The 14177-nt window shown below is 41.4% G+C and overlaps 1 protein-coding gene across 6 annotated transcripts in view; it reads right to left on the minus strand.

Moving 5' to 3' along the window:
* Nucleotides 1-14177, minus strand: part of FSTL4 (follistatin like 4) — a 350321-nt gene that overhangs the window by 96415 nt on the left and 239729 nt on the right. The gene's annotated exons all lie outside the window — the stretch shown is intronic.

Consider the following 14177-nt stretch of genomic DNA (forward strand, 5'->3'; position numbering starts at 1 on the left):
CAGCTGTTCCCTTCAGATGTCCTTATGTCTATCATGTAACTTCCCTATAATGTAAATAGCCTTACTCTCTGCAATACTGGGTTTATAACAAACCTTTTCTTTTAAATCCCATCACTGATCCTGTTGGATTAAATCTAAGATTTAATCTTAAATCTAAGAGAACATGGTGCCACCTCAGTTTAAGGGACAATACCCTTGTAGCTCATCTCCCCAAAGACTCTAAACATTATTCCTCTAAAAAATAACAGAAGACTCTGGCACAGTGACAACTAACGTTCCTGTCCCTTTCTTGCTGAGCTGCAACATTTTGGACCTCTTGGTCCCAGTCCAACTGAAACCCAATTAAAATTCCAGGTGGGAGGCAATTCTCTGATAGCAAACCCATCTACTGTCAAGGGTTTTTTTCACCCTTCATATTTTGCGCTCACAACTTCAAAAGCATTATGACCTGAGAAAGGTGAGAGAGGACACAGAGGCTGAATATGTGCTCACCAGTCAGGTCAGTGCCCTCCTGCTATATGAACAAGAACTGCAAGGAAGGCTTATTTACTACCCTGAACTCAGTCCCATCTAGTTTGGAGGATTTCAGCTGCTCAGGGATATTAAGCAGCTGATAAATTTTTCCTTCCCTCTAAACAACCTCCAAAAAGCACTGGGTCCCACTTGGGATCAGTCTTGTTTTACGGAAAAAACAAGGCTATTCAGCTACTATCAGTTCTGTTTATTACTCTTGACTTCTTTATTTCCAACCATGTCATTTGATGGTTTGTGAAGGCAGTATATATTTTTTCCACTCAGTCACCAGCTTATTTAAGAGAAAACCTTATTACTGGGATTAACTCATGATTGAAAATAACATTCCAGCTAAGAAAAAAAATATTGCAGTAGCTAAAACAGTATATACAACAGAATATCTTGATTAAATGGATACAGTAAGATTCTCCTGCAGCAAAGATCCTTCCCCTCATTTAGTAAGCATTATTATTTCATCTTTTAACCTAAGTTCCTTAGAGACTGCTGGCACTGAGCTGGTTTATAAGTCTTGAAGAGCAAAGCTCTGTATTTCCTCTCATTTCCTCTTGCTCTCTCCTGCTGTCCTGACATCTGTAATCTTCTTACACTGTGCCAAGCATCTACCAACTTTATCTACTAAATACCGTCTCTTTAGGCTTCTGCCACCTCTTTTTCTGTTCTTCCAGGTATTACAAATCTGACTGTTAAGCAAAAAGAATGTCAGAAAAGCTGCCTGTGTGCCCTCTCACTTATCCCCACTCTCGTCTTTCTCTGCTGACTGCCCCCCAGCAGTTTCCTTTGCAACACAAGCTCATCATTAGCAGTTTCTCTCATCTCAGGCTGCTCTCCTTGGTAGGTCTTGCTAATGGATGTCTCTCAGCTTGGTTTCCTTGTTAGAGCTTCCCAGGGACTTGGATTCTGCTCACAACTGCAACCTGTATTGGGAGGTTTAGGTTGGATGCTAGGAAAAGGTTCTTCCCCCAGAGGGTGGTTGCATACAGGAACGGGCTCCCCAGGGAATGGTCACAGCCTGACAGAGCTCAAGGAGCATCTGGCAATGCTCTCAGGCTCATGGTGGGACTTCTGGGGTTGACCTGTGCAGGGCCAGGAGCTGGACTTGATGATCCTTGTGGCTTCCTTCTAACTCAGGATCTTGTGATTCTATGATTTTAGCTGACCACCACTGCTCTTCAGAGATGGGTTTTGAAGTGTTCCCTCCCTGCCCCGTTTCTAAACATCAGAAATGCCATCACATGTGTGCCAGTTGCCTCTGTGATACTGCCAGCTGACCCCCTGTGTGTACTCAGGCACCATCCCCACCACACAGCTGGGGAGCCAACACACAGAGAGACACTCACACAAATTCTGGATGAGCTAAAATTGCTATTCTGGCATGCCCTAAACTGATTCTTCAATTCTAGTCCATTATTTCCCTCTTCATGCTGGGGAAGATCTCCAAAGAAACAAGCCCTTCTTATCAGTTTAGAGCATTTTCAAACCCAGTGAAGCCTGGAACTGTTTAAATTAAACACAAAACAAAAAAATAGAAAAGAGACAGGGAAAGAAAAACAATAAGATGGAAGAATAGTAAAAGAAAAATCCAGCATATCAAGGTCTGATTGCTAAAATTTGGCAAATAACTGTCAAATTTCTGCTCACTCCAAGCAATGCTGCTTCTTGCTCTGTTTTGCAGCAGCTATATAATTCATCCTGTTTAGCACTTCTGCATGCTTTGGCAGATAAAATATTGATCAGCCTGCCAAGGAACACAGAATGCCATTATGTTTTTATGTCAGAACTCAGTAATGATCTACATTTATCAAGAGCATCCTCCCTGTGAAAGGTCAGTGGTGAATGTAGCTAAATTGTGATGACAGATCATTAATCCAGCTCCCTCAATAATCATCCTCTTTAAAAATTTTACTCCTGGTTTCTGTGAATTGCTGCAGGTTTTTACACTTGGATCCCACAGCAATCTTCAACCCAGTTCTGAGTGAAAGCAGATAACAGAGGAACAGCAAGGCTGGAGATGAAAGTGTCCTTCAAAGGAATGCAGGGTACAAAATAAAAATAAACCGAGGAAGTGAAGAGCTTCCTTTGATGGGGAAACTAATCTCCCAGTGAAATATTACCATGCAAGGTGCCTTACAATACAATGATTACTCAAAATGTCAGTACTTCTTTAAATATCAAAAATGATCTGAGAACACCTACAGAGCACCAATCTCTGAGACCTTGGTGTGCAGATCACCTGACAGCAGATATGAGCCTGAACACACACAGAAGTCTTTAGGGGATTTGAGTCCCACTGATTCCTGAGCTATTTTTCAGCAAAACTACACGGGCTGTAAGAATGGCAGGTGGCACCTACAGCTCTTCCTAAAATCCGTGAGAGAAGCTGTGCAGCCATTAGCATCCAGGCTAAGTACAAGTGTGTGTGATTAGCAAGAAACACACAACACAGCATACAAAGAGATTCAAACTTCTTGTGACCCTTCAAAAACTCTCAAGAAGTTTCCCCTGAGTGGCATCTCCATACAGCTGGAGCTGTACCCAGTCCGTATGCTCTCAGGTCTGGGCTCCAGCCCTTGGAAATCTGCAACTGTGCTGCCACTCCAACACAAGATTAGACTCAGTGTGTTATCACTGCAGGTGAGCTAGGACATAACAACCCAGCAGCCCACGCAGAGCTGCCAGCCCCGCTTGGCTCCTGGACCCCACCATCACCTGCCTGAAATGCACCCACCAGGGCAGGACAGTGCTCCTGCTCACTGTCCCCGTGGGAGGATGATAACAGCCCAGTACAAATAACCCACCACTGAAGAGGGAACTCCAGTGGCACTAATTTTCTAGGCAACCCTTCAGCACCACCATATGTGGCAATAAAGAGCAGTTTGGAGCAGGCTGAAGAGTGTAATTTCTAAGGCAGGAGGCATTGGGGGTGTCATTTCATTTGTCAGATCCTCTCAGACCATGCTGACTATTTTCAGCTGTTCCTACGCCAGTTTTCAAGCTCCAGGAAGAAATTCAGTGCAGGAGATGAGAGCACTAAGATTTGTTTTCTTATCCGTATCTATAGGGCAAAAAAGATACAGTTACTGAAAATAACATTTCTAGACAAAATTAAAGGGCTTGGAGAAAAGTTCTGCTTTCAAAACAGCCCTTTCTACAACCCCTTTAATTTTGTCTAGAAATGTTATTTTCAGTAACTATATCTCAGGTTTTATCTGGCATTGTTAGAAGGATCAGAAAATGACTGAACTAAGATGTTACAAATTTATTTCTGAGTGTGCCATTGATGGCAAAATTCCTCATCAGCACCAGCCTGTTTTCCTACATACAAAATGCAAGTGTTGGCTGAACAATGGAAACGTGCTCCCTAAAGAACAGACTGCTGAACCTGAGTGAGACATCAGGTGAACTCTTTACCCCAATGATCTGTTGCATTACAGCCTCTCTGACTCGACAGAACAAGTTTACATGGGGACAGGAAAATTAAAGATGACTTCAGTTCTTCAGGGTTCTGCTTGCAAATCCTCATTCTGCCATGCAAATTTTTTACCTGTCTCTTTTTATCTATCTTCCTCTTCCTTTAATTGTTTGTTTCTGCACATGCATTGAGAGTTTGGCTGGACTTTACTCCCAATTTTCCTGTGTGGTTGGAAACAGAAAATAACTGCTTTTCTCAACAATTTACATAGACAGACTCCTTTGAGCAAGTGCAGCTGCAGGATGATAACATCAAGAAACCTTTTGGGAATTGACTATTCCACTTTAGAGATATCTGTGAGTTTTGAATCTTCCCAACTCTGATTTTTATAGGCTGTTAATACTACAGGTTGGATATTAGTAAAAAATCTCCATTGAAAGAGTAGTTAAAACTTGGAAGAGGCTGCTCAGGGAAGAGGCAGAGTCATCATCCTTGAAAGAGTTCAAAAAATGAGCAGATGTAGCACTTTGCAAGGGGACAGTGGTAATGGGGATATTTGGCTGAAGGTTGGACTTTATGATCTTGGAGGTCTTTCTCCAGCCTTAATGATTCCATGATTCTATGCAAGGTCTGAGCAAACCAATTTAGGATGAAGAGAAATTAACCCAAATCTTAATATATAAACATCTGTGATAACAACCATTTAACTTCTGCTAATTCAGAGAAAGCTTCCTATAAACCACCAGGCTGTGTTCTGCAGCAATTACACTGCACGTAACCCCACTGCAGAGCTCCTGTAGCACCTGATAATAACACAGGGAGCGTTCTGCTGCCTCCAAACATCACTGAAGACCATCTCTGTGCACAGAGGAAGCCACACAGCACAGATGTGACATTTAGGCAATGATGCTAATTACATCCTGTTCCCTCACAGCATTACCTGCCTGCCTCCTTTACACACCACCAAGCTCCTCAAAGGCTGAGTACCTGTTTTACTCCTGAGTAGAATTTACAGGTTAAGTGAAACTCTGGTTCAGTTCCTGCTAAGAGGAGCAGATGTTTAACACTGTGCAAATTCATGAACATCCTACAGTTGCCTCTGCTGAAAAAAATTCAATTAACAATAAAAATCCAAACTAACTTGCTTATCTTAGGGATGTGTTTCAGCTAATAAGATGTGCATTTATCAGGTATCCATATATAATTTAGCAGCAACTGGGAGCTCACCAAATTTATCACAGAAATGGAATGGAATATATGCCATGAAGTAGATACTATTAAACAATAGACATTTACAACCTGGAAGAGTTAAAGCTTGCCTCACCGTATATTTGCTTCAGTATTTCATTTTATTACAAGAAAAAGCACCCATCTATTACTCTGTGAGTTTAAAAAATATATTAAAAACTTACAGGATGAAAATATTAATTCCCAGTTCTATAAACAAAAACTCTATTCCTCCCTTAAACAATTACCTTCCAAACTGCATAAAGCTAAATGAATTGTATGCCTCAGCCCCAAATGCACAGAAAAATGTGGATGAATTTGCAGCCTTTCTTGGGAAGCCCAAGAATTACAACTTGGTTTGCCAAGTCCAAAGGCAAATTCTAGATTTGTGTCCTGCCTGGAAGGGAGCAGGAGCAGCCCCAGGGAGGGAGGCAGGCAGAAGCTTGCAGGTGGGAAAACACATGATAAAGGTAATTGTATCAAGTGCCTATCACCACCTAGGCAGTGTGCCACAGATTTATAGATTTTTAAAGCCAAGAGGGATTATGTGCACACTCTGACCTCCTGCACCAAGTTCAACAAGATTTTCCCTGCAGCAGCTCCATAATTTGTTTGCTCTATAGCACACCACCCAGGAAGGCTTCCAGCCCTAATTTAAGCATCAAAGAGCATTTTTTTCAAATGATTACTTAGTCTCAATGGGCAAACATATTTTACTTTTAATTTGTTTAGCTTCAATTTCCATCCACTGAATTTTGTTACACATATATCTGGTACATCAAACTTTAAGTCTCATGTTCTACGTCACCTTCCCAGGTCTGCTCTGCTGTTGTGCTCATCTCATGTCATACCTGTCCCTTCTGAGGAGCTGTGGGATACAATGGCTCTCACATTCTGAATGACTGGGTTTTCTCTCTTTTCTGGGAATTTTATCTTTCTGTGGTTGGTAACAAAATGGCTGTGGCCATATTTCCAAGAACATTTGGCTTCTAGTCAGCAGTGGGTGGCTTTTCCAAAACTCAGTGCCCATCCCCTGAGCTGGCTCAGACCCTTCCTGGTACTACAAGGTGATACTGCACTGCCCACAAAGAGCCCAAACACATTCCCAAGCCAGGGATTTCCAGATTATTTGGTGGATGATTGCTATAATTCCACCAGGACATCTCACCCAAAGATCCACTCGGACAGTATTCCCAAAAACGCTTTAGCATAAAGAAGATGTAACTTACAGCAATGCCTGGGCTGGGAAAGCCCAAAAGCAAACAAGGCTATTCTCATTATATTTTCTGCCTGCTGAGTATTAGCTGTTATTTTTGTGTTAAAAAATTAAAAATTATTGTCAAACCAGAGGGAAGAAACAATGTCATGAACATCAATGCAGATGAAGGAACACCACGCAGTCAAGGCAAACAACTCATAACTCCTATATCGCTTGTCTCTACTATTAGGTGAGTGTAAATATAACAGAAATCCTGAGTGAATTATGCATGAGTCCTATGCTGAAAACTGTCTGTTTCCAATGATTAATTTACTCAAAACACAGCCCACTCTGCTGTAAATCTATTGCTCCACACAGAGACATGATCTTACATACACACTCTCACACACTCAACTCTCTGTGACTGTTGTGTACTCTCTCTAAATTATATTTTGTCTTCAGATTGTATTGTTCTGGTTTTAAATGCTATTAAGCTAAATTAGTGATGCTGCATCCTAAGCTGCACACAGGGGAGAAGGGGGGCAGGAGAGGAAAACGTCCCTTATGCAGGTCTTTTAACAAAACCAACAAAAATAGCTTAGGACTCTCTAATTACTTAAGATCCTGAAACAAACAGCATAATGAATTGCTTCAGTGATTGAGAAACACTGCATTGAAAGAGTCTGGAAAGACAGTGAGATTTTTTATAAAGGGTACAAAAGAGAAGAAAATAAGACAAGAGATGTGACTGGGCAGGTACAAGGTGGGTGCTGGGGATTCTCAATCTGACCCATAAGGGATACTGCATAATATTGCTTTCCAACATGGAAAAGAAAACAAAACAACCAACAAAAAGGTAAAAAAATCTATTTGTGAAAAGACACATTCCCAGATAATAAGAGCTGAACAGCACTCCTGAAAACAGGGGTGTTCTCTATAAATTCAGGCTTGAATTTCTGTTTCATCACTTCAGCAAATCAAAGGTAGTTAAAGGCAAACCTACTGTGTATACTAAAGGCAAAGCTACTGTGTATGACTATGTATGATACCTCAGTTTCTGTGATTTGTACTTCCTAGGGTCAAATCATTCCTCCCAGAGCCCTGATGCTGCATGTGCTGCTCCATGGCAGCACAGTGGTACACTCCAGGAACCTCCACACTCAGTCTGTACAGAGTGGTAAAAATAAACTCTGTTTTTGGTAAGAATTAACTAGATGGTATTAATTTTACATATTTCCTTGTGCTTTTGCTGTAAGGATGGCTAGATTACAGGCTTCTTTCCATGGGCTGAACCTTTGGGCCACCAGCAATGGCAGGGAGGCTCTGATCAGCATGGTTTCATTGTGATGGGCTATGAAGGAGTATTTTGCAGACAGCTGTAGGTCAGCAGGGAATTTTGGGGTGTTGGGAGCAGTCTGTATGGATCTAAGGACTTCTTCTTGTCCATGTCTGTCCAATCCATTTAAAGGCTCTGAGATAAGGTTCTCAAAGAGTTTTCAGAGAGCCCCTGGCATGGGTTTAAAGACTCGAGTGCTGCCAAAACACAAACAGCAAAATAAACACAGTGCAACGGATCTGCTGGGACCCTTCTGTCTGTACACAGAGCAGCATCAGATGCTGTGTCAGTGATGGATTATGGCCTCAATACAGAGGCAGCAAAAGCAGGAGATGGACAAGAAGTTAAGAGCTATCACCCTTGGCTTGATGCACATTGCCACAGACAAGGGAAAACCCAAACCAAATACATCAAGAAGAGGGGTTGTTTGAAAGCCAGTAATATCTTTTGCAATGTATCTGCAGTAAGCACAGGTTTACACCTGATGCTGTGCTTTAGCTTAATTCTTCACACTTGAGATTGTTATTTTTAAATGAAGGGAATTAACCTGTCAGACTATTAATGTTTGGGGAGTGCTGCTTTGTTAACACTGAAGCTAAATTTTCCTGAGCGATCTGCAGGCCAGAAATAAATAAATAAGGTCTTTCTGGCCACTTGAAGCACCTGAAACAATATATGGTAAAACCACCTGTCACTATGGACTGGAAGAGTTAATTAATGTACAGTGATGATTAGCCTCACTCACCACTTCAGCAGTTATGTGAGGAAGAGTCTCAGTCTGAGTGTGCAGGAAGCCAGGCGTGCTATCACTGTAGCCAACACTTATTCTTCATTTCCGTATGGAAAATGTCTTCAGTACTTTAATGCAGACACCCTTTAATTTAAAGTAACTAAACAAACAGGCTTTTGTTAGATAAACAGGATGTTTGCTCATTGTGCCTGCTTCAGTTGGTGATGCTATGCAAGCTTCAGTTTGACATTTTACAAACCTCTACCTTATTCCTCTTAGAGAAAGCAAAATTGTCTGGATTCCTCTGGGAAGTAACCAACCCTCACTTTTTTATGGCTGACTGGTACATCTGTCAAATACTTCTAGATAGCAAAAGTGTTATTTGGAAGCTTTAATAAACGTTAAAGTCCTCTGGCACTAATGTAAATTTTGCTGATTCTGTTCTGCTCTGAAACACCTTTCCAAACAATTCACTGGCTCTGCTGTCAGAAGGAATGCTTCACTATCACCCAGTGGTTGAGATTTCATGAGACTGACTCCCTGGTAAAGGTATTTTTCATTTTTACTGTCTTACAGTATCTTATCTGTGTGAAATATACACAGGAGAAGTGGCCAGCAATGTGTACTGCAAAGGCTACCGTGCACCATCCTTGGTGATGGATGCAGTCAAGAACATTTTTTCTTTTTCTTGGCTATTTGTGTGCACAGGTTTTGTCTGATACCTTTTCGGAGACACTCTTACTTCTATCACAAGACCACAGGATCTGCTGCAGGACAAACTTAGTCCTCTATCACAGAGTTTTTAAAGCAATTCTGAGCCCATTGCCTATGGTTACCTGTTCTCTCAAGAACATCCCTACTCAGAAGGTGTGTGATGTTTACAACAGGGAGAGCAGAGTATGTGCACACAGGGAAGCAGTTCTCATGACATTTTCAATCCAAAAGCAAGAGGAAAACACCATAATTCTCCCAAAACTGTGTGTCCTTCCACATCCTCAAAGGCATTCCGAGAAATCTGCTGCAAAACCCTGCTGATTTACAGCACTTCCCACCTTGCACTTGAACTGTGGAGTCTCCCATATCCTCTTGCTGAGCACTAAAGGGCAGCACATGTAATTACAGTAAGCAGGAGTATTTATTATTGGTAAGGACGTGTGTAATGGCCTGATAACGATGTGCTGTGCCTGTTGTTCAGATGTCATTAGGAGACCTCTCAGGCATCTCATTAGTAGACCGTAACATACACCCTAAAGGGTGTTACTGCAATTATAAAATGTTAACTTCTGAAGAGGAAAACATGCACAAGGGACAGAAAATACTTCTAATGGGGAAATAAAGCATTAAAAAAGAGTAAGAAACTTCACACAGAAAACTCTTAAATTAGTCCAGAAACAACAGATTAAAGGGAAACATTTACAACATGCACATGTAGACATGAGAGCCCACCTACTCCTCCAGAATTTAATGAGGTCAAAAGTACTCCATTTAGTAGATAGAAAGGTTTGCAAAATAATAGTTGGATTTTTGTTATTATATTCACACATACATAGTGTCATACACATATGGCACTCCAGAAACCAATACAGTCTTCCATAATGGAGAATGACATCGTGCCACTTAATGACACAATGGCCCAGCTACATAAAGTGAGAAACCCAGTTCTTTCCATGTAACAAACAGTGCAGATGAGGACTCCAATGCCTATTGCACCAACCTGCCCAATCAACCAGAGCATTCAACTCAACCTCTGAATACACCTTGACCTGTCTATAAAAGGAAGCTGCAGTATTTACATCTCTGAGGGCTCCAACAGAGAGAAAAACACAAATTCATCTATTCTAACTTCCCATTTACACCACAAACCCACATCACTGCTTCCTGTCCTCTCCCTTCAGAACCCAGGCAACACAAACAACAAGATTTGTATTTCTGCTCTAAATCCATGTTATGAACAGCAAATACAGCAGATCAAGCAATAGAATGAATAAATAAAACCTCACCGATGCTACAGGCTGAATTTTGGAGATAAATTCCTCTCCTCTTTCTTTGTGGGATTTCTTTTTAATATCTCCTCTTAAGCACTATAATGATGGATGATGAATGGGACAGTTATCTGAGCACTGGAAGTGCTTTGCTACTGACAAGTCAAATAACCTTTCTGCAGTTCAGGGTACCAGCTCTGGAGTAGATCTGCTGGAGGCCTGTCAAGATAACAATATCCCCACACCAACCGCTGGCATTGGGATTTTTCATTATATATGTCACTAAATTACAGAGGGAAGCTTCTTACCACAGAAATAAGGGGATGAAAACATGCTTTTCCTGAAGATTTTCAGCACCAAGAATGCCATATTCCAGGGTAAAGCATGAATGACAAATCACTGTGTTTTGATCCAGGAGAGCACTGCACTGAGAGGGAATTAGCACAGTTTAAAAGCTGGGACAAAGGGAGCAATGGCCCCAAGGGAGCTGCCTGTCCAGGCAGAGCACAGCTGGGCTGGCATTTCTGTCCCTGTCTTGCAGGGTTGCAGCTCATGCTCTGCCTCAACAGGCTCCCTCTGGACCTCCCTAAAGAAAGGGGAGCCCCAAATTTCCATCTCTCATATGGATGAGAAATGCCTCCTCCATGGCAACACATCCCCAGAATCAGAGAGAGTTTGGGGGTTAGAAAAGAAAGAGGGAAGATGAAAGCACACCTCCAGATTCTCCCAGAAGAAGGAGTTTAAGCCATTTACAGGACAGCCTTCAAACCCTTTTCCACCTTAATCCCTTCCTGCCCAAACAGCACTGCAGCAGACCCTCAACTATTAATTTGTTTCACATCTCAGGAAATCTTTTCATTTCATCCTCTGCTCCACATTCATACCGCTCAATATTTATTTCAAATACATTAACTATAACACAAGTGACAGATCCAAATGTTGCATCTTTTGGCTCCCAGGGCTCTGATGAACTGACATGGCTTCGTGCCCTTATGCTCACAGTAAACCTGAAGTGTCACAAGGGTATGGGCTTTTTACCAACTTACAGCCAATCTTCATTGCCACCAGTCCCACCTAGCTGTGTCCAAACAGCCCCAGATCCGAATGAAACTCAAACCCTGGAGAGGATAAAACTCTGAGGTTTATTACAGCAGAGATTAAAATTCAATATTGCAGCAGAACAAGCAGTTAAAATGCTGCACAGCTTTAGCTGCTCTTTGCTCAAAGAAGCAGTTAAATAACAGTAACTTGAGTGATACAGCTTTATTGACATAAATTCTACTTGTTGAGGGCTCTGAAGGAAGAACTGATGCTTACATCTTGCACTTCCAGAAACTGGGCACCCAAAGTGATTTCCTTTCTTTTTCAGGAGACTAATGCAGCTCCACCTGCAACATGAGACACAAATCAGTTACTGCATTGCTGGCATTACAATGAGAGCAAAGGTCTGGATACCAAGTGCTCTGAGGAAGTGATGCAGTCAAATTTTATGTAAGGAAGCCCTTCCCTCATGGCAGGTTCTGTAAGATAACAAGTCTTGTTGATAACACACTGGTTTTCTCAGTGAAAAGTTTTCTTCCCATATCATCTGGGTCTCCTGCTAACACACCCTGCAAAGCCTCAATGATGATAAGAATCAAATCAGTTCATACATGCTCTTGCACAAATGTTTTTCTCCTTGTCTTTAGCACAAGGAAATTAGTGAAACCACATAGAAAATGAGTGAAAGTTCCTGCTCTGGAGGGTGAGCCAAGGAATTTAATGTTGGCCCAGTCCCTCAGTCATGTCAGGTCTTTCTGATACACCATGTGGTGTTGTGATGTACAAATTAAGATGTATCATTCTAGATTTTTTCTGCTAAGCTGCTTGAAATGTGACAGAAGTAAAAATAAGAATCAATGTTCAAGCCTTAATTAAATTAGCCAAACCACGTGGATGTGATGAAATGACTTGCACACCATTGCCCCCCATCAACTTACAGCCTGCCCAGCTTTTATGCATCTCAAAACCACAGCAGGCAATCAAAACAGCACCGAAAGTTTCCTATGTCTGTATCACTTTTCCATTAAAGGAAGTGAAAGTTAACATATTCATGCTGCAATTACAGGGTAATCATATTTTTCTCACCTTGTTTACCCTTTTTACAAAGGATTGCTCCCACTCTCCTCAAATCGATTTTACCATGAGGGAATATCACTGAGTTTACTGGACTTAGTCTTCATTTGCAGCACAGAAAAGATGACTGGAATCAAGATCTGTGTTTGTTTATTTATTTCAAGATCTTTTTCCTGCAGCCAATAAAAACTCCCTCCCTCCGTCCATTTTCTGTGTTTAATTTCCAACCCATGTAAGATACAATTTTGGTAATTTCATCTCCCTGGGCTGGAATGACCTCTGTAAGAAAAACAACACAACATTCAGTCCAGACCATTATTTGATAGCTTTGTCTGCATCCACATCAACAGAATGAAAACAAATTAACCATTCCCTCTGCTGGTTGATGCCCTCTGATAAGTAGCAGCCAGTCACATTAATCGGACAAAGCTCCCAGCTCAAACTTCTCCAAACAACTAAAATAACCTCTTGAGCTTTGTTCTTTTTTATACAGTGGCAGCCCAATATCGGAAAACTTTAAAACCTAATATTCTGAATTTTTATGCTTCATATGCTAGAATTTGTAAAACCACAAAATGTTTTGAGCTGCAATCACTGAAGTAGAAAATATATCTATGGCTGTCAGATAAATTTGTTTTCAGCTGTGGAAAAAAATATATTGCTATCTCACATAAAGCAGTATCCTGGCATTCCAAATATACCAGCCAATAGCCCCTTGGTCTAATTCGTATTTCAAAGATATTGCAAGTGACCCATACATGAAATGTGATGGTGGTATTTGTGAGTAGATTTGTAGCAGCAGTGTAAACCCATTGCCTTTTACAAAAAAGAAATAGAAAGAGTACACATCTGGATCTCTGCTGAGGGGTGCAGAAGGTCACCAGCAACGCCACCTCTGCAGTCGGAAATGTTTGTACCACAGACACAGTGAGGAATTACAGAAATGCATTCCCACATAGCAGCTCCCCTGCAAATCACTGTGCCCACCACTTCTCACCTCTCACATCCATGGAAAACAAACACACATCAAGGCCCTGAGCAAGCCAGCAAACGTCAGAGGAGCAGCATCTTTAATAACACTCGTTAAAATCTGACCATTGTTTCCTATGACACACAAAGAACCCAGACTGTTCTCTGGCTGTGCCACTCCACAGGTCACCTCTTCCCCATGTCTTTGAGAATCTTACTTAATCCTTTTGACTTCCAGTTCATTCACTCCCTTCTGAAAGAATCTGCTGCTCCCTCCATACATCCAGACCTGAGGAAACTGTCATAGGAAACTTTGGGCATTTGAAGCTTTAGAAGAAGCCAGTCCCAGAGTCCCAGAGCCTTCCAATTTGGGAAGCCATGCATGGTCTCCTGCTAATGAACAGCCTTTCCCTGCAAGGCTTTATCAGGATCTTCTGTGTCGGGAGCTTTGTGGCATATTGTGGCATAATTGCTTTCTTACTGATATTCAAATGTAAAAATTTTAATTCATTAAATCTTACAAAAGAATTTAATTTTCATGTCAGGTAGAAGATCTCCATGGTGTTTCAGGTTCCCTACCCATGGCACAGGGTTGGAATGAGATGATCTGTAAGGTCCCTTCCAACCCAAGCCATTCTGTGATTCTTTAATTCTAGGTTAAAATACATTTAAAGGAA

The sequence above is a fragment of the Taeniopygia guttata genome, chromosome 13 (assembly GCF_048771995.1).
Source record: "Taeniopygia guttata chromosome 13, bTaeGut7.mat, whole genome shotgun sequence".
Lineage (NCBI taxonomy): Eukaryota > Metazoa > Chordata > Aves > Passeriformes > Estrildidae > Taeniopygia > Taeniopygia guttata.